This window comes from Entelurus aequoreus, linkage group LG25 (genome assembly GCF_033978785.1).
Source record: "Entelurus aequoreus isolate RoL-2023_Sb linkage group LG25, RoL_Eaeq_v1.1, whole genome shotgun sequence".
NCBI lineage: Eukaryota > Metazoa > Chordata > Actinopteri > Syngnathiformes > Syngnathidae > Entelurus > Entelurus aequoreus.
This window is the reverse complement of record NC_084755.1, coordinates 13,789,214-13,812,015: the sequence shown is the minus strand read 5'-3', so window position 1 is coordinate 13,812,015 and position 22,802 is coordinate 13,789,214. Positions and strand designations below refer to the sequence as shown.

The 22,802-nt window shown below is 38.8% G+C and overlaps 1 protein-coding gene across 3 annotated transcripts in view; it reads right to left on the bottom strand.

Moving 5' to 3' along the window:
* LOC133642493 (peripheral myelin protein 22-like) overlaps positions 1 to 20,269 on the bottom strand; it is a 35,860-nt gene extending 15,591 nt beyond the window's left edge. Inside the window, exons 1-3 of one of the 3 annotated variants that reach the window (XM_062036712.1) lie at positions 20,203 to 20,269; positions 686 to 754; positions 505 to 574 (exon numbers count right to left, since the gene is read on the bottom strand). The gene's annotated coding sequence lies outside the window, so the exon portion shown is untranslated. Of the gene's footprint in view, positions 1 to 504; positions 575 to 685; positions 755 to 20,165 lie in introns of all 3 variants that reach the window. The other 2 variants (XM_062036713.1, XM_062036714.1) reach the window with 2 other exon arrangements.
* Between the last annotated feature and the right edge of the window lie 2,533 nt (positions 20,270 to 22,802).

Here is a 22,802-nt window from a genome sequence, read left to right as displayed (position 1 = left end):
ATAGTTCTGTTCTGGTCTATCTGGTATATTTATTTTCCAGTAAAAAACCCGAAGTGCTTTTGGGTAAAATTCTAGATTCTTTTGGTCAATAGCATTTCCCTGGTATGAATACGGTCGTTCTTTTTGGTCAAGTTCCTGGAAAACATACCAGTGTTTTGCAGGGTCAAATTTAGCATTTTCGTGGAATAGCAGTTCCCTTTTTTTGTTGCAAAGTTGTAGCATTTTTATGGCAAAATAGAGCATTTTTTCTTGCATGATTATACCAAGCAAAACAACAAACCTCTAAAACCGAAGCATGTCATCAATGTTATCTGATGAAAATCCGGATTGTTAACCCGATAAAAACCCCACAAAGTGTAATTACTGGAATTTGATGCCTCTGCTTCATTCCAGCCAATCTGGATCTGGTTCTGTTGCATCACCTGACTGGGTTAATTCAATACCGTTACCTTGGTAACCTTACTGAAATGCTGAAAGCGCAAAGTTTAGAAAGTGTTTTCTTACAGGGTGAGCCGGCATGAGTCATACTTCGGATCTTCCTGCCCGAGGGTCCAAATGACGGAGGTTACTGCAGCTGGGGGAAATTAGGGGAGACAGTTTGGGATTGGGGGTTGGATGGAGTTTAAGAACAGATGGGCTGGACTACTTATGGGAATATTAAGGAAAAATGTCAGAAATCCCCCACCTGTCGTACTTTACTTGTCTGTCTGCAGTCATCCATGAGTCAGGACGTCATCACCAGGACATGGTTCTGCTTGAAAAGTGTCAATAATGATAACTGTCTTTGTTTCATTGATATTACAGAAGTTTTGTGTGTATATATAAACATTTTAATACACAGTAATATTTCTACGGAGCCCCTAAAGGGACATGGGGGAAATTATTTTTTTTATAATTTTTTTTTAGTTTTTTTTTTTTTAGACATGTATCTCGTGTGCACGAGAAACTATCTCCTGCGCACGAGAAAGTTTCTCTTGCGCACAAGAAACTTTTTATAATGTTATAAAAAAAAAAAAGTAAAAGAATTATAATTTTTTTTTTTTAGACATGTATCTCGTACGCATGAAATAGTTTCTCGTGCGCACGAGATACATGTCTAAAAATGAAAAATAAAAATTATATATATTTGTTTTTTTAGACATGTATCTTGTGCGCACGAGATAGTTTCTCGTGCGCACAAGATACATGTCTAAAAAAAAAAAATTATATATTTTATTTTTTATAACTTTATAAAAAGTTTCTCGAGATACGCGTCTAAAAAAAAATAATAAAATGTTTTTTTTTCCCCCATGTCCCTTTAGGGGCTCCGTATATTTCCATGTCCAATCAAACAAATAATGTATCAAAAAAGCAAAATATAGCGTTTTCCCAGAAAAATACACTATTTCATTGGTGAATATTGACTTTTCCTACAATGCCCACACTAATATTTTATTTCCCCAATGTGGCATAGTCTTAATATATATATTTTTTTTGTGGAAAAACTTACTTAAAATTTACTTTTCCCCCATATATACAGTATATAGGCATTTTTATGGAAAAAACAATTTCACAGCCAAATACATTTCTGCCATGTTTGTGAATTTTCCCGGCAAATATAGTGATTTATTTCACAGAGTATAGCATTTCCACAGGAAATATAGACAAAACCCAAAACCAGTGAAGTTTGCACGTTGTGTAAATCAGAAATAAAAACAGAATACAATGATTTGCAAATCCTTTTCAACATTTATTCAATTGAATAGACTGCAAAGACAAGATACTTAACGTTCAAACTGGAAAACTTTGTTATTTTTTGCAAATGTTAGCTCCTCAGTGGCCTAGTGGTTAGAGTGTCCGCCCTGATATCGGTAGGTTGGAGTTCAAATCCCAGCCGAGTCATACCAAAGACTATAAAAATGGGACCCATAACCTCCCTGCTTGGCACTCAGCAACAAAGGGTTGGAGTTGGGGGTTAAATCACCAAAATGATTCCCGGGCGCGGCGCCGCTGCTGCCCACTGCTCCCCAAGGGGATGGGACAAATGCAGAGGACAAATTTCACCACATCTAGTGTGTGTGTGACAATCATTGGTACTTTAATCTTTAATCTTTAATTTGGAATATGATGCCTGCAACATGTTTAAAAAAAACTGGCACAAGTGGCAAAAAAGACAGAAAATTGAGGAATGCTCGTCAAACACTTATTTAGAACATCCCACAGGTGAACAGGCTAATTGGGAACAGGTGGGTGCCATGATTGGGTATAAAAGCAGCTTCCATGAAATGCTCAGTCATTCACAAACAAGGATGGGGCGAGGGTCACCATTTTGTGAACAAATGCGTGAGCAAATTGTCCAACAGTTTAAGAACAACATTTCTCAACGAGCTATTGCAAGGAATTTAGGGATTTCACCTTCTATGGTCTGTCAGTAACTACAGTTTGTCGCTACATCTGTGAGGGCAAGTTAAAACTCTACTATGCAAAGCCAAAGCCATTTATCAACAACACCCAGAAACGCTGCCAGCTTCGCTGGGCCCAAGCTCATCTTAGATGGACTGATGTAAAGTAGAAAAGTGTTCTGTGGTCGGACAAGTCCACATTTCAAATTGTTTTTGGAAACAGTGGACGTCGTGTCCTCCGGACCAAAGAGGAAAAAAAACACCCAGATTGTTATAGGTGCAAAGTTGAAAAGCCAACATCTGTGATGGTATGGGGGTGTATTAGTGCCCAAGGCATGGGTAACTTACACATCTGTGAAGGCACCATTAATGCTGAAAGGTACATACAGGTTTTGGAGCAACATATGTTGCCATCCAAGCAACGTGATCATGGACGCCCCTGCTTATTTCAGCAAGACAATACCAAGCCACGTGTTACAACAGCGTGGTTTCATAGTAAAAGAGTGCGGGTACTAGACTGGCCTAACTGTAGTCCAGACCTGTCTCCCATTGAAAATGTGTGGCGTATTATGAAGCCTAAAATACCACAACGGAGACCGCAAACTTAAGCTGTACATCAAGCAAGAATGGGAAATAATTCCATTTAAAAAATTGGTCTCCTCAGTTCCCAAATGTTTACAGAGTGTTGTTAAAAGGAAAGGCCATGTAACACAGTGGTAAAAATGCCCCTGCGCCAACTGTTTTGCAATGTGTTGCTGCCATTAAATTCAAAGTTAATGATTATTTGCAAAAACATTAAACATCTTGTCTTTGCAGTCTATTCAATTGAATATAAGTTGAAAAGGATTTGCAAATCATTGTATTCTGTTTTTATTTTTGAATTACATGTGCCAACTTCACTGGTTTTGGGTTTTGTATAAAAATATAAACTATTTCCAGATATTAAACGTTGCAATATATAAAGAGCTTTGAGCATTTCAACCAACAAAATAGTTTTGCAGAAACTTATAAAATAATTAGAAATGTATATCATTATAATTATTTGTAAAAAAATGTCAAATATGTTTAGTAATCTTTGCCTTTTCACTGCAGTATGTCGGCCTTCTATATACTACTAAATGTCTGTGAAAGCTTTCCAATAGCGATTATTGTACATAATGATGATGATCATTGTGTAAAAACAATATTTGCGCTATGGATTCTTGGGCCAAATGTCAGGATAACTCTGTTTAAGGCGTGGAAGGCAGAGAAAGAGCTAACTCTCCACTTGTGTTTGATTTTCCAGAAACGAAACCAATGCTGAGAGTTCAAAGTCCTGAAGACACACGGTTCTGCCATAAAGGCAGCATGAGTCATAACTTTGGAAAAACACCTGCGGGATAATTGCTGCAGATGCAGGACTAAGGTAGACAGTTCAGGATCAGCTAACTGGAACAGCTGGCTGTATTACTAAAGGGAAAATGAAAAGAAGCCCACTAACCCTTCACCTAGGAAACGGCCCATTGACTAGTTTCACAGACATCCTGATTGCACTCCGTTCAAAGCAAGGAAATTTTAGACTTTAGACTCAGACAAACTTTATTGATCCACAAGGGAAATTGTTCAAGCCACAGGTAAATTTAACGTTCACTTTGAGTTAGATAGTTTGTGACATTCTTCTGACAGTCCTAAGGATTCTCGGTTTGCTGCAATAGTCGGACACTTCAGGGAATTGGGTAGAAAGTTTGGAATTGAGCTTTGGATGCAAGCGTAGAGTTGCTGCATTGAGGATGTCTTAACAGACCAGCTGGAGTGGACTGTATTACTTATGGGAATATGAAAGAATGATGGAACGCCCAGTGACCCTTCACCTGTTAAAGCCCCCGCCTTGCACACCGCGGTCATCCGTGGGTCAATTGACATTTTTTCGGGTCTAAGTGGGATTTTTCCAACATATTCCCTTGGTTTCTATAGAATATAATTGGAAAATAGCATGTTTCTACAAAACCCAAAACCAGTGAAGTTGGCACGTTGTGTAAATGGTAAATAAAAACAAAATACAATGATTTGCAAATCCTTTCCAACTTATATTTAAAGGCCTACTGAAACCCACTACTACCGACCACGCAGTCTGATAGTTTATATATCAATGATGAAATCTTAACATTGCAACACATGCCAATACGGCCGGGTTAACTTATAAAGTGACATTTAAAACTTCCCGGGAAATATCCGGCTGAAACGTCGCGGTATGATGACGTATGCGCGTGACGAAGTCAGAGTAACGGAAGTTATGGTACCCCGTAGAATCCTATACAAAAAGCTCTGTTTTCATTTCATAATTCCACAGTATTCTGGACATCTTTTGCAATTTGTTTAATGAACAATGAAGGCTGCAAAGAAGACAGTTGTAGGTGGGATCGGTGTATTAGCAGCGGACTACAGCAACACAACCAGGAGGACTTTGTTGGAGCGCTAGCCGCGCTAGCCGCGCTAGCCGCCGACCTCACCTTGACTTCCTACGTCTCCGGGCCGCCAAACGCATCGGGTGAAGTCCTTCGTCCTTCTGCCGATCGCTGGAACGCAGGTGAGCACGGGTGTTGATGAGTAGATGAGGGCTGGCTGGCGTAGGTGGAGAGCTGATGTTTTTAGCATAGCTCTGTGAGGTCCCGTTGCTAAGTTGCTAAGTTAGCTTCAATGGCGTCGTTAGCACAGCATTGTTAACCTTCGCCAGCCTGGAAAGCATTAACCGTGTATTTACATGTCCACGGTTTAATAGTATTGTTGATTTTCTATCTATCCTTCCAGTCAGGGGTTTATTTTTCTGTTTCTATATGCAGTTAAAGCACGATGCTAACACGTTAGCTCGTAGCTAAAGCATTTCGCCGATGTATTGTCGTGGAGATAAAAGGCACTGAATGTCCATTTCGCGTTCTCGACTCTCATTTTCAAGAGGATATAGTATCCGAGGTGGTTTAAAATACAAATCCGTGATCCACAATAAAAAAAGGAGAGTGTGGAATCCAATGAGCCAGCTTGTACCTAAGTTACGGTCAGAGCGAAAAAAGATACGTCCATCACTGCCTCTCAAGTCCTTCACTGTAACGTTCCTCATCTACGAATCTTTCATCCTCGCTCAAATTAATGGGGTAATCATCACTTTCTCGGTCCGAATCTCTCTCACTCCATTGTAAACAATGGGGAATTGTGAGGAATACTAGCTCCTGTGACGTCACGCTACTTCCGGTACAGGCAAGGCTTTTTTTTAATCAGCGAGCAAAAGTTGCGAACTTTATCGTCGATTTTCTCTACTAAATCCTTTCAGCAAAAATATGGCAATATCGCGAAATGATCAAGTATGACACATAGAATGGATCTGCTATTCCCGTTTAAATAAAAAAAAATCATTTCAGTAGGCCTTTAATTAAATTAACTGCAAAGACAAGATATGTAACATTCGAACTGGAAAACTTTTGTTATATTTTGCAAATATAAGCTCATTCGGAATTTGATGCCTGCAACATGTTTCAAAAAAGCTGGCACAAGTGGCAAAAAAGACTGAGGAAGTTGAGGAATGTTCATCAAACACTTATTTGGAACATTCCACAGGTGAACGAGCTAATTGGGAACAGGTGGGTGCCATGATTGGGTATAAAACCAGGTTCCATGAAATGCTCAGTCATTCACAAACAAGGATGGGGTGAGGGTCACCACTTTGTGAACGAACGCGTGAGCAAATTGTCCAACAGTTTAAGAACAACATTTCTCAATGATCTATTGCAAGGAATTTAGGGATTTCACCATCTACGGTCTGTAATATCATCAAAAGGTTCAGAGAATCTGGAGAAATCACTGCATGTAAGCGATTACGGACCTTCGATCCCTCAGGCGGTACTGCATCAAAAATCGGCATCAGTGTGTAAAGGATATCACCACATTTCAGAAAACCACTGTCAGTAACTACTCGGGCTGTGAATCTTTGGGTGTCCCACGATTCGATTCAAAATCGATTCTTGGGGGTCACGATTCGATTCAAAATCGATTTTTTTTTTCAATTCAACACGATTCTCGATTCAAAAACAATTTTTTTATTTATTTTTTTTATAATGAAAACAATACACAACAATACCATAATAATGCAATACAATTTCAAAACCAAACCCGACCCAGCAACATTCAGAATAGCAATAAACAGAGCAATTGAGGACACACAAACATGACACGGAACAATCTAAAAGTAGTGAGACAAAAATGAATATTATCAACAACAGTATCAATATTAGTAACAATTTCAACATAGCAGTGATTAAAAATCCCTCATTGACATTATCATTACAAACATAAATAAAAATAAAAAAAAATAAAAATTAACAATAGTGTCACAGTGGCTTACACTTGCATCGCATCTCATAAACTAAATGTCTAATGATAATGTCAATGAGGGATTTTTAATCACTGCTATGTTGAAATTGTAACTAACATTGATACTGTTGTTGATAATATTCATTTTTGTTCCACTACTTTTGGTTTGTTCTGTGTCATGTTTGTGTCTCCTTTCAATTGCTCTGTTTATTGCAGTTCTGAGTGTTGCTGGGTCGGGTTTGGTTTTGGAATTGGATTGCATTGTTATGGTATTGCTGTGTATTGTTTTGTTGGATTGATTAATAAAAAAATTTAAAAAAATAAAAAAAAATAAAAAAAATTATAAATAATAAAAATTAAAAAAATAGATTTTTTAAAAATGAGAATCGATTCTGAATCGCACAACGTGAGAATCGCGATTTGAATTCGAATCGATTTTTTCCCACACCCCTAGTAACTACAGTTTGTTGCTACATCTGTAAGTGCAAGTTAAAACTCTATGCAAAGCGAAAGCCAGAAACGCCGCCGGCTTCGCTGGGCCCGAGCTCATCTAAGATTGACAGATGCAAAGTGGAAAAGTGTTCTGTGGTCGGACGAGTCCACATTTCAAATTATTTTTATTTACGATTTACACAACGTACCAACTTCACTGGTTTTGGGTTTTGTATTTCCCTGGTGAAATAGGGTTTTCGCTAAAACGTTGATTTTCTCATAAATATAATTATACTTCGAGTTAAAATGCAGAATTGTGCAGGAAAAATGTAGCCTTCTCCAAACAAAGCAGTTCACATGTTGTGTTTATGTGGTTAAATATAACGGTTGCCAAGCAAAATGTATAAAATTCCAGCCCCAAAAAACATGGGATTTTCTAAATCTACAAATGATTGATGTCGCCCAGTGACCCTTCCCCTGTTAAAGCCCCCACCAAGCCCACTGTAGTCATCCATGGGTCAATCGGCAGCCGTTTTTATGGGACTAAGTGGCATTTTTCCAACGCATTCCCTTGACTGCTATAGCATCAAATAGGACAATATTGCATGTCCCTACCAAATAGTGCTTTTTTTGGCAAAAACATAGCATTTTTCTGTTAAACATGGTGCATTTCTTGTAAAATACAGCATTTTAATAGCAAATTGGGGGTTTTTCCTGGGAAAGATGCATTTGTTTTTGCAAACTGTAGCTACATATATTCTTAGGAACTCATGGCAATAAGTTTTCACCGCAAAAAAGAAGCATTTTTGAGGGAAATGCAAATATTTGTTGGTAAAAAATATAGATTGGACACATACTGTTTTGTGTTTTTGGGGCTAAATGTTGATAAAGACCACTATTGCATTTTGTTAAAAAATATATAAAAACACTGCTGAAGCAATACCTGGTATTTCCATGCTTTTGTCAAAATATTGCATGTGCCCAAAGTAAGGTTGTACGGTATATTAGTAAAGTACCGCGATACTGATTAATCATATTCTGTACTATACCGCCTCTGAAAAGTACCGGTCTGCCATTGGTGTATCTACACCTAACATCCACTGTAATGATACAAATTACAGTAGCGTATCTAGTCAATACTACCATGATTACGTCGATATTTTTTGGCATCACATCTTCTTTTGTTTCGTTTTTAATTTATATTATGTTTATAAACTCAGGAAATATGTCCCTGGACACATGAGGACTTTGAATATGACCAATGTATGATCCTGTAACGACTTGGTATCGGCTTGATACCCACATTCGTGGTATCATCCAAAACTAATGTAAACCATCCAAACAACAGAAGAATAAGTGATTATTAAATTTTAACAGAAGTGTAGATAGAACATGTTAAAAGAGAAAGTAAGCAGATATTAACAGTAAATAAACAAGTCGATTAATAATTATTTTTCTACCGCTTGTCCTTAATAATTTTGGAAAAAAAAAAAAGAATGATAAATGATACAATATGTTACTGCATATGTCAGCAGACAAATTAGGAGCCTTTGTTTGTTTACTTACTACTAAAAGACAAGTTGTCTTGTATGTTCACTAGGGGTGTAACGGTACACAAAAATTTCGGTTCGGTACGTACCTCGGTTTAGAGGTCACGGTTTGGTTCATTTTCGGTACAGTAAGAAAACAACAAAATATACATTTTTCGGTTATTTATTTAACAAATTTGTAAAATCTTCCACCTAAAATATTTTTCTTAGTGGAATATTTGATGTGAAGTAATCGGAACTTTAGATAGGTAAATAATTCATAATAACATTGATTTTGATTCAATATTATGTTTTGAGCAATGACAGTTTGAAAGGAAAAAAAAACAGCTTTGTTTTATTAGTCAACATTGCAACTTTTTCTAAATTACATTTAACCTTTAAGCTTTTTTATTTCACTTTTGTTATGTTTTTGTTTATTTTAATAGTATTTTTAGAATGTGCCGTGGGCCTTTAAAACATTAGCTGTGGGCCGCAAATGGCCTCCGGGGCACACTTTTGACACCCTTGCTATAGATAATAAGAAATTAAATCTGATTAATCTATGGATAAAAAGCAGAGCCTGGCGACGTATGCGCGTTTATCATAACTCTCTCTCTCTCTCTGTCTCTGCCCCTCCCTCACCAATGCTGCTGCGCGCACAATTTGTTTTGTTTTTAACCCCTTCTTAACACTGAACGTACATTGAAAATACACGCAAAATAACTCAAAATGCCGGACATTTGAGGCATTTAAGAAACTCCGCCCTGACAGCTCAGCAAAAGAGGACATGTTTGGTGAAAAGAGGACGTATGGTCAGTCTATCGTAGCCCGTTAGCTGCTAGCATGCCGTGTATTGTGCCTCGGTGTGCATTGTTTACACAACGTGCGTTACGCTACTTAATATGTCCATGTGGAAACTCGTTCGGTACACCTCCGAACCGAACCGGAACCCCCGTACCAAAACGGTTCAATACAAACACACGTACCGTTACACCCCTAATGTTCACTATTTTATTTAAGGACAAACTTGCAATAAGAAATATATGTTTGGACTAAGATTTTTTGTTAAAAAAATGCAATTTTTTGTGGTCCCCTTTATTTAGAAAAGTACCGAAAAGTATCAAAATAATTTTGGTACAGATACCAAAAAGAAAGATAAGATTGTATTTTGTTTTTGCAGGCTTCTCCAAACAATATGGTTATATATTATGGTTTCCATGCAAAACATGGGGATTTTACAAATGGACGAATGAATGATGGCGCCCAGTGACCCATCACCCGCGGAAGCCCCCACCAATCCCACTGTAGTCATCCTTAGGTCAATCGGCAGCCATTTTCAAGGCTCCGAAAGGCGTTTCCAAGGCATTTTCCTCATTGATGAAGACATTCCAGATGTATTCCATGCTTCAGCTCGATCCTATCCCCCAGGGCCCGTGTGGCCTCGCTGTGCTGCTCTTTAGTGTTTGTGTTTGGCCACTTAGCGACTATCAGATAACATCCCGCAGACCACGTCCACACAAAGGGGGGCTGCAAGTTGGCGGATTGCACACTTTGCAAGCGAGGACTTTTCCCCTCTCAACAAGACTGATACACAACGCAAGGGAAGCCTGCAGTTTCACTTTCCGTGTTTTAAAAACACACACCACAAGCATTTCGATGCTCACAAACGAGCCGTGACCGTAGTGAGAGATCTAAACCGGCTGGGTGTTGAATCAGATAAAGACGTGCGGGAGGGGGAGGGCGTTTTTATGTCCGTCCTCTGAGCAATGGCGGGCCCCTCCTTCTTTGAGGCGGCAACAACAGAATAAATCAGACACATACGCCATGACGGCTCCGTAGGCTTGTGGCACCGCACTGATTCCAAACATGTGCTCGTCATTAGCCGCTGGCTTCCTGTTTGAGGCGATGTCATCGCACGCATCACAACAGGCCGGGCCAGAGTATGACCTCAGAGTCCGAGTGGCCTCAGGCTCCAAAGCTGTGGAGTTTTGAAGGAGTTAAGATGGAAACTCAAAGTTGGCTTTCCAGCCTCTTTAGAATTCCTACCCAATTTTTTTCTAAATGTTCTGGAATCCACACTTTTAACCCCAAAGAGGAAAGTTAATCCTGCCAACTCATTAATAACATATTTTTAAATTCCTCCCCAGGAGTAAAGATGTTAAGGAAAATGCCTTCAGTAATGCCTTCCAATCGGAATACACAAACCCCAAAAGCAGTCAAGTTGGCACGTTGTGTAAATGGTAAATAAAAACAGAATACAATGATTTGCAAATCCTTTTCAAGCTAAATTCAATTGAATAGACTGCAAAGACAAGATACTTAACGTTTGAACTGGAAAACTTCCTTATTTTTTGCAAATATTATCTCATTTGGGATTTGATGCCTGCAACATGTTTCAAAAAAGCTGGCACAAGTGGCCCTAAAGACTGCGAAAGTTGAGGAATGCTCATCAAACATTTATTTAGAACATCCCACAGGTGAACAGGCTAATTGGGAACAGGTGGGTGCCATGATTGGGTATAAAAGCAGCTTCCATGAAATGCTCAGTCATTCATAAACAAGGGTGGGGCGAGGGTCACTACATTGTGAACAAATGCGTGAGCAAATTGTCGAACAGTTTAAGAACAACATTGCTCTACAAGCTATTGCAAGGAATTTAAAGGGAGTTCACCATCTACGGTCTGTAATATCATCAAGAGGTCCGGAGAATCTGGAGAAATCACTGCACGTAAGCGATGCTATTACGGACCTTCAATCCCTCAGGCATCAAAAAGCAACATCAGTGTGTAAAGGATATCACCACATGGGCTCGGGAACACTTCAGAAAACCACTGTCAGTAACTACAGTTTGTCGCTACATCTGTAAGTGCAAGTTAAAACTTTACTATGCAAAGCGAAAGCCATTTATCAACAACACCCAGAAACGCCGCCGGCTTCACCCGAGCTCATCTACGATGGACTGATGCAAAGTGTAAAAGTGTCCACATTTCAAATTGTTTTTGGAAACTGTGGACATCGTGTCCTCCGGACCAAAGAGGAAAAGAACCATCCGGACTGTTATAGGCGCAACGTTCAAAAGCCAGCATCTGTGATAGTATTGGGGTGTATTAGTGCCCAAGGCATTGGTAACTTACACATCTGTGAAGGCACCAATAATGCTGAAAGGTACGTAAAGGTTTTGGAGCAACATATGTTGCCATCAAAGCAAGGTCTTTTTTAATGGACGCTCCTTCTTATTTCAGCAAGACAATGCCAAGCTACATTCTGCACATATTACAACAGCGTGGCTTCATAGTAAAATAGTGCGGGTACTAGACTGGCCTGCCTGTAGTACAGACCTGTCTCCCATTGAAAATGTGTGGCGCAACATGAAGCCTAAAATACCACAACAGAGACCCCGACTGTTGAACAACTTAAGCTGTACATCAAGCAAAAATGGGAACTAATTTCACCTGAAAAGCTTCAAAAATTGGTCTCCTCGGTTCCCAAACCTTTACTGAGTGGTGTTAAAAGGAAAGGCCATGTAACACAGTGGTAAAAATGCACCTGTACCAACTTGTTTGCAATGTGTTGCTGCCGTTAAACTCTAAGTTAAGGATTACTTCCAAAAAAAATTTAGTTTCTGAGTTCGAACATTAAATATCTTGTCTTTGCAGTCTATTCAATTGAATATAAGTTGAAAAGGATTTGCATTGAGGGCCACATGGCAGTTATGGTTGCCCTCAGAGAGCCGCTTTTAAGAATGAGTAATATATGAATATACATGTGTATGAATAATACATTAACAATACTTTTTTTTTACATAAGCTGCAAAAAAAATATTTAAATTGGACTTTAAAAACTGGCATCTTAGTCACCAGAATTTTACAATAAAAGCAGTGAGTTTTTTACAGCATATAAAGAAATGGAATGGAATGGATAAACAAACTGTTTTTAGCGGTAGAATTTAAGCAACAGAGCTGCCAGTTTTTTGTTTTACTGTAAAATCTTGTCGTTTTAATGTTTTTTTTTATTGTTTTTTAATGTTTTAGTGTCTTACTGTATATGGAAAAAAACAGTACCAAAGTTGATTTTACGGTAAAAAACTCAAGTCGGCGGAATTTAACCGTAAAATCTATTGTCAATTTTACAGTCTACAATTTAATTGATAATTTATTTTGATATCATAAGTCAAGCACATATTTAAGTATAGTATTTATCTTTATTCGAACAAAAAATATTTTTGGAATACATGGTATTATATTTAGATTTTGATAATTAATTTTAAAAGATATGCAAATGCATGCTGTACATGATTTTTAATGTCAAAAGGGAAAGAACAAATATATTTAGTAAGAAAAGATTAAGCATTTATTATTCGCGGGCCACATAAAATAATGTGGCGGGCCAGATTTGGCCCCCGGGCCTTGAGTTTGACACCTGTGGCCTACGCCCTCTGACCACCAGTAAACATTCATACTCCAGTGTGAGTAGCTATGGGAGCAAGTGGTGAGGTGTCTTGCCCAAGGACACCAACGGCCATGACGAGGATGGCAGAAGTTGCTGGCACGGCTGCTCTACCATCTGAGCCATGACGCCCAATTTATATCCATAAACACATTTTCCGAGAAAATATCATGTTTTGCTCTCCGTATATTTTGCCACAAAAGTATACCAATATTTGCTATGAAAGTTTAATATTTTGTCACAAAAAATCCATTCAAATGAAACCAAAACACACCAGTTTGGTTACATGTATTAAAGGCCTACTGAAATGAATTTTTTTTATTTAAACGGGGATAGCAGATCCATTCTATGTGTCATACTTGATCATTTTGCGATATTGCCATATTTTTGCTGAAAGGATTCAGTAGAGAACATCGACGATAAAGTTCGCAACTTTTGATCGCTAATAAAAAAAAGCCTTGCCTGTACCGGAAGTAGCGTGACGTCGCAGGTTGAAAGGCTTCTCACATTTCCCCATTGTTTACACCAGCAGCGAGAGCTATTCGGACCGAGAAAGCGACGTTTACCCCATTAATTTGAGCGAGGATGAAAGATTTGTGGTTGAGGAACGTGAGAGTGAAGGACTAGAGTGCAGTGCAGGACGTATCTTTTTTCGCTCTGACCGTAACTTAGGAACAAGGATTGGATTCCACACTTTCTCCTTTTTCTATTGTGGATCACGGATTTGTATTTTAAACCACCTCGGGTACTATATCCTCTTGAAAATGAGAGTCGAGAACGCGAAATGGACATTCACAGTGACTTTTATCCCCACGACAATACATCGGCAAAGCTCTTTAGCTACGGAGCTAACATGATAGCATCGTGCTTAAATGCAGATAGAAACAAAAGAAATAAACCCCTGTCTGGAAGGATAGACAGAAAATCAAGAATACTATTAAACCATGGACATGTAACTACACGGTTAATACTTTCCAGCCTGTCGAAGCTTAACAATGTTGTTGCTAACGACGCCATTGAAGCTAACTTAGCTACGGGACCTCACAGAGCTATGTTAAAAACATTAGCTATCCACCTACGCCAGCCAGCCCTCATCTGCTCATCAACACCCGTGCTCACCTGTGTTCCAGCGATTGACGGAGCGACGAAGGACTTCACCCGATCATAGATGCGGTCGGCGGCCTGGAGACGGAGGAAGTTAAGGTGAGGTCGGCGGCTAGCGCGTCTGCTATCCATCTTAAAGTCCTCCTGGTTGTGTTGCTGTAGTCGGCCGCTAATACACCAATCCCACCTACAGCTTTCTTCTTTGCAGTCTTCATTGTTCATTAAACAAATTGCAAAAGATTCACCAACACAGATGTCCAGAATACTGTGGAATTATGTGGTGAAAACGGAGCTTTTTGTATTGATCCAATGGGGTCCGAATACTTCCGTTCACTCTGTGACGTCACGCACAAACGTCATCATACCGAGAAGTTTTCAACCGGAAGTTTCGCGGGAAATTTAAAATTGAACTTTATAAGTTAACCCGGCCGTATTGGCATGTGTTGCAATGTTAAGATTTTATCATTGATATATAAACTATCAGGCTGCGTGGTCGGTAGTAGTGGGTTTCAGTAGGCCTTTAAAGTTAAAGTTAAAGTACCACTGACCCGGCCTCCGGACAGTCCATGCAATTGTGCCACCAGCAACTATTACCAAAAACACAACATTTTCCTTAAAAAGTAGCATGTTTTGCTTTTAAAAAAAGACTTGTATTTTGTCACAAAACACACTTAACTTCAAAGAAAATACCATATTGTGCCATGAAAACTCAGTATTTCCCGCAAAAAACGTCCCACATCTTTCCACGGAAACTATATTTTTAGTGTAATAGTGTTTTGCTTTGACAAATGTATATTGCACCACAAAAATGTGAGATTAAAAAGTTCAAAAAAGTAACTCAGTGATGTGTCATGCTGCAGTTCGATTGAGAAATATTACTCATACTTGTAGTTCAAGAAGCTGCTCGGTGAAATAAATAAGGTTTGCCTGGTGGTGCACATCCAGTGTGTGACGGCTCACTTAATGTCAGCATGGTGGCCTCCCAAAGGAAACTGTGGCCACTGCTGGTTTGGAGCAGAGAAATGGTGTTGTGTGTGTGTGTGTGTGTGTGTGTGTGTGTGTGTGTGTGTGTGTGTGTGTGTGGACCCGCTCATCCATCTGTATCAGTTTGGACCACAGTCTGGTTGAGCCACACACACACACACACACAGTCATTTTATTGGACCCACTCATCCTCTCAGTGGAGGACGCGGTGTCGACTGATTGATAAACTCTCACACACACGCACGCACACACACTCACCCACGTATAAAAATATATAAATGAAAACATTCACAACATTCCCAAGTAAAAAGTGTGTATTTTCTTACTCTGCCAGCCCCTCCCCAAGCCAAACACCCCTTCACGACACAGTATGTATTTAACCTGCACCTCAAAGCTATCTTTTATGGAGAAATAATATGCTGAAGCTAAGTTGAGCAATGCTTGTAAAGATTTTTATTTTGTCTCTGCAAGAGAATTTAAGATGGGGTCACCTCGGCCAAGCATAAAGTCTGATGCAGGAGCCACTATTTTTGCATGTGTTTGTAATCATCACAAACTACAAGGGGTGTCAAAAAAAAAAAAAGATTTTCGAATAAATTGTGATTCTTATTTGTAAAGATTCTTATTCGATTAAAAAAATCAAAAATGTATTTTTTGTTTTAACAGTCTTGTTCAGTCACTCATGCAAACCATATTGTGATATTAATGATGGGGATATCTGCTGTACAGTTGGATACTTCTCTTGTTGCCTTATTTGTATTTGACATTCTTAAATGTTTGGGTAGAATTTAGTTTTCTTTTAAGTAATATAGAAATGCATCAAAGCTGTTTATTTCATGGGAGAATGTAGTTAATCATAGAACTGGCACCCCATGTTATTAAAAAAAAAAAAGATTTTGAACCGAGAATCGTTTTGAATTGAGAAATTGTTCTGAATTGTTACCCCACGAATCGAACAGTGTGGTGCCTAAAGATTCACAGCCCGACACACTACTCATCTATATTACATCCATCCATCTTCTTCCGCTTGTCCAAGGTCAGGTCGCGGGGGCAGCAGCCTAAGCAGGAAAGCCCAGACTTCCCTCTCCCCAGCCACTTCATCCAGCTTCTCCCGGGGGATCCCGAGCTGTTCCCAGGCCAGCCGGGAGACATAGTCTTCCGAACGGGTCCTGGGTCTTCCCCGTGGCCTCCTACTGGTCGGACGTGCCCTAAACACCTCCCTAAGGAGGCGTTCGGGTGGCATCCTGAACAGATGCCCAAATCACCTCATCTGGCTCCTCTCGATGTGGAGGAGCAGCAGTTTTACTTTGAGCTCCTCCCGGATGACAGAGCTTCTCACCCTATCTCTAATGGAGAGCCTCGCTACCCGGCGGAGGAAACTCATTTCGGCCGCTTGTACCCGTGATCTTGCCCTTTCGGTCATGAAGCTCATGGTCATAGGTGAGGATGGGAACGTAGATCGACCGGTAAATTGAGAGCTTTGCCTTCCAGCTCCGCTCCTTCTTCACCACAACGGATCGATACAGCGTCCGCATTACTGAAGACGCCTGTCGATCTCACCATCCACTCTTCCCTCACTCGTGAACAAGACTCCGAGGTACTTGAGCTCCTCCCTTTTCCGGGCGAGAACCATGTGCTCGGACTTGGAGGTGCTGATTCCCATCCCAGTCGCTTCACACTATGCTGTGAACCGATCCAGTGAGAGCTGAAGATCCTGGCCAGATGAAGCCATCAGGACCACATCATCTGCAAAAAGCAGAGACCTAATCCTGCAGCCAACTAACCGGATCCCCTCAACGCCCAGACTGCGCCTAGAAATTCTGTCCATAAAAGTTAGGAACAGAGGGGAGCCAACGGCAGTCCAACCCTCACTGGAAACGGGTCCGACTTACTGCCGGCAATGCGGACCAAGCTCTGACACTGATCATACAGGGAGCGGACCACCACAATCAGACAGTCCGATACCCCATACTCTCTGAGCACTCACCACAGGACTTCCCGAGGGAAACGGTCGAATGCCTTCTCCAAGTCCACAAAGCACATGTAGACTGGTTGGCCAAACTCCCATGCACCCTCAAGGACCCTGCCGAGAGTATAGAGCTGGTCCACAGTTCCACGACTAGGACGAAAACCACAGTTCCTCCTGAATCCGAGGTTCGACTATCCGGCGTAGCCTCCTGTCCAGTACACCTGAATAGACCTTACCGGGAGAGCTGAGGAGTGTGATCCCACAATAGTTGGAACACACCCTCTGGTTCCCCTTCATCTATATTCTACTGATAGTAATAGAGAAGTATTGTATGCTTTAAAATTTTAGGTCACTTTTAATGTCTTGTATGTATTTGTTTTCATATTTTTCAATGTAAAACATTTCATTGCAAATTACTGGCTAATATTTGCATTACTTTCACAGTGACATGTATAGTAATTTACTGTTAAATATCTTTACAGCAATTGACTGTAGCTACAGAGCTGCTTTTATTGTTAATTACTTGCTCGTTTTAGCAGCATACCGCTGCTTACTGTACAAAATTCCGCAAGATAGTCTACGGAACGCTCTTAAGAGACAAATCAGTTACATCATATAACAATGGACAATAATTATTAGGGGTGCAACAAATTCATTTAAATACAAATTGATAAAATTCAATATTTGTGGCTAGAATTACAATTTTTAAAATGATACGATCCGAAACGATTCAGTGAGTTGAAATCGATTGAATAACTTTAAATTTAAGACAATCACGCAGTTTGACTGTAAAATTAATACTTGATATTGGACACTGCAGGTGAAGTTTCCTATATTCTTATTTTTTCTTGTAGGGGAATTATGTATGAATGAATTATGGCTACAAACAAGCAAGTAAACAACACCAGCTTCCTAATTCGTATTGCATCCTTGCTCCTTTTCTTCTATTTGTTTCTGACGAAAAGACTTCTCTTTATGTTCCAGAGCCAGTGAATCGGCGTACGTTTAGTCTTTTGTGGCTAAAAGTTGTGTTGCGGTTTTGTATTATTGTGTTGTGTCGTTTGTCTTTGTTGTGGCTTTTTCAAATCGTGCTGCAGCTGAGTTTTTGTGTTTTAATAATGATATTGTCTAGTAGCGTTTACACTTGTTATGACCTTTTTCAACCACCCCATGTATCTGCCATTTTTGTTTCGATGACGCCACAGACGGGCAAATAGACTTAACGTTTAATGTCCTCATTGAAAGTGTTGAACTTCATATAAAGACTGCCATTCTTAAATGCAATGTTTTCTTTTTCCTAGTTTGGATAAAATCCCTTTTCAAACGATCCTGGATCGATACCTATCTTCCGGAAGGCAAACTTGCCGAGCACAGATAGATATGTTAATAATTTAGGAATATAAATCGATCTATTGATATAATGATTAGTCGTTTCACCCCTTAAGGCAGACCTGGGCATTCTGCGGCCCGCGGGCCGCATCCGGCCCTTTGTGCGTCCCTGTCCGGCCCGCGTGAGGCCAATTATAAATTACAAAATACATTTTAAAAAGTATCTATGTCGAGTGTGCAATACAACGGTGCTGATTTTGTTTTGAAAATCGTTATTTGTATTACTTCCGTGTGGACGTATGCGTGTGCGTGATTGTGAGTGAATGTGAACAGCTGCAATCATTAATTACAAAATAAAGTTGAAAAAACATCTATGTCGTGCGCGCAATACAACTGTGCTGCTTTTATTTTGAAAATTATTATTTATGGGCGTGTGTCAGTGTGTAACCTGCGAGTGAAGGTGCACATGCAGCGACAAGTGATGCACGGTTTACACCCGAGACGCTAAAAAGAGAAAAGTTGATGAAGAATGGCGTGTTTCCAACAAGACATGGACTGCCATGCAACGTTCCCTCTAAGGTGCGTGCCTGCGCAATTGCGCACTGCTCAAGCGTCTGCTGCGCGCAGCAAATATATGCCGCACACCAAATCAAATCCCATCTGAATTCTAAACAAAATAAACATATTTATTCTATGTAATTTTGCAATGCAACTTTGAGTGACAGTGACAACAAGCGGCCCTAACGGTGTTCGTCAACACCGTTCAATTGAACACCGTTCAATTATTGTAACGTCTATCGAGATGCTTCGAGGCCAGGAATTATATCGATCACTTTATTGAGCAAAACTGTTTATATTCGGCCATAACCACACCAAAAACATAAGTAAAACACTTATATCTCGAAAAACTAGTCATTTTCTGCCGTACAAACCAGGCCAAAAGCAACTTGTCATCTGTCACCAACACGCATAGCACTAAACTACTGGTGCGTTTATGGCCACACAAAAAGTCGGACAACTCAAACATCACACAAAGTTACACTATGACTCCTCAGTCATACGTGTGCTTATTTTACTGTCATTTATTATTAATGTTAATTTATTTATATTAGTCATGGAATGCTGTTACATACACTATGTTGAAGTATTACTATTATTAATTATTATTATTATTTATCTTACGGTATATATCAAAAATAATATTGAGCAAAATTTAATTGAAATATTGTCGATGTGGCCCTCCAGCAGTGCTCGGGTTGCTCATGCGGCCCCCGGTAAAAATTAATTGCCCACCCCTGCCTTAAGGTATTGTAATATAATGTTCTCATCTTAGTGTGGGAACTGGAGACTAAACTAAACTCTAACCATAATGAACACATGAGCCGTCACTGTAGTCGGGAACTTTACTGGGTTCATTCACCACGGCACAGAGTGAAAACTGTCAAAAAAAGACAGAAAAATTAAAGAATATTACTAAACATAAAGTGCCTGTTGGCTTTTGAACATGACAATGCAGTCTGAGTTAGCATAACCTGCGATTAGCATAGCGCTTTTTAACATCGGTTTTTAACATAAATTATAAAGTATTTGCATGAAATAATGACTGATATTTGTACACAAACAACTGATTAATGCACCACCACTACTTACGACATTGATTTGTCAGTCCTGTGTTAAGGATGCTTACAGATTGCTGCCGCTGCTCAAAACCTGCTGGCTTCCCTCTCTGTCCTTGTTTGGACGAACACAGGAAGTAATGTACCTGTGCATCCAACTATATTGTCCCACCAGAAAAAAACTAAAATGACATGGCCTTACAAAGTAAAAGTTAACATTTAAGAAATATTTTTTATAAACATCACATGTAATTTTTACAGTCATTTATTGTAATGTAACAGTAACGGCGAGGCGAAGTTGGTAGAGTGGCTGTGCCAGCAACGTGTGACGACATATCTCGAGTACACTAAAGGTGTGATGGTGTCAGACATTTTTGTAGATCATTTTTCCAAGTTCATTTTCTCAGGGAACTGTCTTTCGTATGCAGGTTTATAGGACAAGGAAATCCTAGTTTATTGTGATAAGGAAATTATTGACTTTGCTTCAGAGAAGTGTTATAAGTTTACTTCCACAAAGAGGTTTCAAACATAACATTGTTATGAATAATTGTTTTTTTAAGCTTTTTCTACCAAGACTTTTTTTTTTGAGAAATAAGAAGAGTGAAAATGTGTATATTTTTGTTCATATTTAATTTATTTTTCATATTTATGTTATTTATTTTAATTTTACTTTTATTATATATTGACCATAATAAATGTGGTATAAATGGTCTGTATTTGTCTTGTGATTTGTGTTAAATAATAACAATAGTAATAATATTTTTGACTGACAAAAATTGCCAATAAGAAATTAATGGTATCGGTATCGATGAAAATGCAAGAAAAAGTATCGGTATCGTATCGAATCCTAAAAGTGTGGTATCGCCCATCCCTGCTTCCTAGTCACGTCCGTTGTGTCCTTGGGCAAGACACTTCACCCTTTGTCTCTGATGGCTGCTGGTTAGCGCCTTGCATGGCAGCTCCCGCCATCAGTGTGTGAATGTGTGTGTGAATGGGTAAATGTGGAAGTACTGTCAAAGCGCTTTGAGTACCTTGAAGGTAGAAAAGCGCTATACAAATATAACCCATTTATCATTTAAATATTAATTACAGTATTTTAGTGTGAAAAAAATACTGTTGGGTACTGTGAAATCCTGGTATTATTTTTTTTTATAGCATATTTTCAAACATTCATTGCTTCTATTTCTTTTAACCTTTTTGTTATTTACATTTTTTTAAATCTAATTTTCATATATACATGTAATGATTACTTGTTTATTTATTTATTTCGGCTGTTTTGTTTTTAACATTCTATCTAACAAGAATATTTCCCCAACACTGGTTACATAATTACATCATGATATTTGAAGGGGGTTTGGTGTGGTAAAATACATATATAATAACAAATAAATACAGCATTACTTTCCAAAATAATGTAAATATATTTTTTTCATTGTGTCTTTATTTTATTCTTTTTAATATTGTCGACCAGTTTTTTAACACTATTTCCTGCCCCCTACAGGAGTGGAGTGGGACAATGTCTACTGCAACATCCATCCATCCATCTATCCATCCATTTTCTACCGATTGCCCTTTTCGGGGTTGCAGAGGGTGCTGGAGCCTATCCCGGCTGCATTAGGGCGGAAGGCGGGGTACACCCTGGACAAGTCGCCACCTCATCGTAGGGCCAACACAGTCAAGGGGAAAACACGCAAACTCCACACAGAAAGAACAAGGGCCTGGGAATCGAACCCAAGAGCTTCTTCTATTGTATATATTCATACAGCGTTAATAGTTTGGTAATATTATGACGATGATTATAATAGCCATAGCCCACACTTAAAATGCATTTTAAATAAACATTTTAACACCTCTTAGGCAGCATTGTTGTTAGACCTTGGCCGAGGCGTTTTTACTAGAAACGCTATCTTAGTAAGATGAAAACGATGGGAAAATGTTCCCTGTTGCTTGCCTATCTTTAAATATTTAAGCATAAACAAAGCAGCTGTCACTAGCCATCATTCAAGACGGCTCCGCATGCCCATAAAAAACAGATGTTGCAGATCATCATCTAAAAAAAAAAAGTGTGAGGAACAGAGTTGCTTCCCATTAGAGCACACTTCTAATATATATATATATATATATATATATATATATATATATATATATATATATATATATATATATATATATATATATATATATATATATATATATATATATATATATATATATATATATGTGTATATATACACACAGTATATAGAATATATATATATATATATGTGTGTGTATATATATGTACTGCTCTGAGTGTATATATATACTGTGTATATATACATATATACTGTATACATGTATGTATGTATACATGTATGTATGTATATATATATATTAGGGCTGTGGATCTTTGGGTGTCTCACGATTCGATTCAAAATCAATTGTTGGGGTCACGATTTGATTCAAAATAGATTTTTTTTAAATTCAAAACGATTCTCGATTCAAAAACGAAAAAAAAAAAAGATTTGTTCCCGATTCAAAAGCATTCTCTATTCATTCAATACATAAGATTTCAGCAGGATCTACCCCAGTCTGCTGACATGCAAGCAGAGTAGTAGATTTTTGTAAAAAAAATTATAATTGTAAAGGACAATGTTTTATCAACTGATTGCAATAATGTAAATTTGTTTTA